Source organism: Silurus meridionalis, chromosome 5, assembly GCF_014805685.1.
Source record: "Silurus meridionalis isolate SWU-2019-XX chromosome 5, ASM1480568v1, whole genome shotgun sequence".
NCBI classification, from domain to species: domain Eukaryota; kingdom Metazoa; phylum Chordata; class Actinopteri; order Siluriformes; family Siluridae; genus Silurus; species Silurus meridionalis.
In genome coordinates, this window is record NC_060888.1 from 4,959,731 (window position 1) to 4,962,805 (window position 3,075).

Sequence of the window (3,075 nt, forward strand, 5' to 3'; positions counted from 1 at the left end):
TTTATTTTTACTTTTTCTTGGAACAACTAACAGTATAGTAAATGTTAAGATTTAACAAGCAAATATATCTGTTTGTTAACTGTTATAAAACTTACCATATAATAAATAAGTTGTTATTTTGGTTACTGTTGATGCTGTGATGTTGATCCAGAAAATTCTGATTAGAGCTCTTTGTTTTTTTTTTGTTTTTTTGAGTGAAATATTATGTAATTCTAAAATATTATCACTAGCTATTTTGTAAAGACCAGCACTTATGCATGTACCTAAGATGCACTGTACATCACAGGAGTAATATCATTTTAAAAAATATACTAATATTAAAACATTTACATGTTAAAACCCACGCCACCCAAAGGTCAGTTAAATGAATCCTGTATTTCCTTTAATATTAGAATGACAATTATATTTGTCTCTTAAATCTATCATGTATTAAACTTTTTGGATTTATAAGCTTTTCAGAGCTTTTGTGTTATAACAAAAGATTATAATTTATATGGAAATGCCCTAAAACAATTGTAACCCACATTTTTTCCCTATTTTTCCTAATTCCTATATTTACTAGTATTTCCTATTATGATTTTTAACTTCCTATATTTTCTATACATATTTGTAATTTCCTATATTTTTTTATATTTCATATTCCTATTCATAATTTCTTACATTTTCTAATATCTCCTATTCCTTCTCTTATTCTTCTTTTTTCAGCTGTTAGTCACCACAGCGGATCATCCGTCTCCATACCCCCCCGTCCTCTACATCTGCCTCTTTCAAACCACATACATGCATGTCTTCCTTCACCACATCCATAAACCTCCTCCTTGATCTTTCTCTTTTCCTCCCTCCTGCTGGCTCCATCCTCAGCATTCTCCTACTGATATACCCCATGTCCCTCCTCTGCACATGTCCAGTCCATCTCAATCTCACCTACATCACCTCTCTCCAAAATGTCCTACATGTGCTGTCCCTCTAATAAACTAATTTCTAATCCTGTCCATCTCAGGTCTCACCACAGTCCTATAAACTTTCCCTTTCACTCTTGCAGATACCCTTCTATCACAAATCACTCCTGTTATCACTCTTCTCCACCCTGCCTGCACTCTTTTTTTCACTTCTCTAACACATTCTTCATTACTTTACACTGCTGACCCCAGGCACCACTCCACTGCCCTCCCTCTCATTCACACACATGTACTCTGTCTTACTCCTACTGATTTTTATTCCCCTTCTCTCCAGCATGTACCTCCACCTCTCCAGGCTCTTCTCAACCTGCTCCCTACTCTCACCACAAAAAACAATATTATCCGCAAACATCATAGTCCACGAAGACTCCTGTCTGACATCGTCTGTTAATCTGTCCATCACCACTGCAAACAGGAAAGGGCTCAGACCCGATCCTTGATGCAGTCCAACATTCACCTTGAACCAGTCTGCCGTTCCTACTGCACACTTCACTGCTGTCACACTGTCCTCATACATGTCCTGCACCACCCTCACATACTTCTCTGACACACCTGACTTTCTCATACAATACCACAACTCCTCTCTCGGCACTCTGTCGTACGCTTTCTCTAAATTCATAAACACACAATGCAACTCCTTCTGACCTTCTCTATACTTCTCCAAAAACATCCTCAAAGCAAATAATACGTCTGTGGTGCTCTTCCTCGGCATGAAACCACACTGATGCTCACAGATGTTTACCTCTTCTCTCAGCCTGGCTTCCACTACTCTTTCCCATAACTTCATGATGTGGCTGATAAACTTTATTACATTGTAGTTACTGCAGGTCTGCACATTCTTAAAAAATCGGTACCGGCACACTCCTGATACATTCCTCAGGCATCCTCTCACCTTCCAAAATCCTGTTGAACAATCTGGTTAAAAACTCCACTGCCCTCTCTCCTAAACATCTTCCTGCTTCTACCAGTATGTCATCTGGTCCAACTGACTTTCCACTCTTCATCCTCTTAATCGCTGCTCTCACTTCCTCTTTACTAATCCACCATCCAACCTTCTCTCTCTCTCTCATGCTCCTCGTTCATCAGCTGTTGAAAATACTCCCTCCGCCTTCTCAACACACTCTCCTCACTAGTCAACACATTTCCATCTCCATCCTTTATTGCTCTAACTTGCATTACATCCTTCCCAGCTCGGTCTCTCTGCCTGGCCAATCGCTACAAATCCTTTTCTCCTTCCTTAGTGTCCAACTTCTCCTACAGCTCCTCATATGCCTTTTCCTTAGCTTTTGCCACATCCCTCTTCACCTGCTGCCGCATCTCCTTGTACTCTTGCCTACTTTTCTCATCACTCTGTATATCCCAATTCTTTTTCTCCAACCTCTTTCTCCTTATGCTCTCCTGCACTTCCTCATTTCACCACCACGTCTCTTTGTCTTCCTTTCTATTTCCAGATGTCACACCAAGTACCTTTCTAGCTGTCATCCTTATCACTTCTGCAGTAGTTTCCCAATCATCCAGCACCTCCTCACCTCCACCGAGCCCCTGTCTGACCTCTTCCCTGAACCTCACACTACAGTCTTCAGTCTTCTTTCTTCTTTTTCCACCATCATATTCTTTTTTCAGTCCTTATTCCTACTTCTACTCGAATAATAGGGAAATATGGAAAATTATGAATAGGAAAAAAAAATTAGGAAATTAGGAATAGGAGTAAGAATTGGAAATATTAAAAAAACAGGAAATTAGGAATCGGAATAAGAAATATAGGAAATTTGGAATCGAAATAAGAATATAAAATATTAGGTAATATAGGAAATAAAGAATAACTATTCCTACTTTTATTGCTATTCTTAATTTCCTAGATAACCTAATATTTGTATTCTTGTTTCGATTCCTAATTCCTTATTTTTCCTATTTCCTATTTATATTCATATATTTTTTTTTTTTATATTTCCTAATATTTCCAATTCCTACTGCTATTCCTAATTTATTACACTCCCTAATATTTTCTCATTCTAACTTCTTATATTCCTCATTTATAATATTTCCTAATATTTCCTATTTTATTTTTGATTGCTTTCTATATTTGATTTAATTTTGAATCCAGTCTTCATCATCA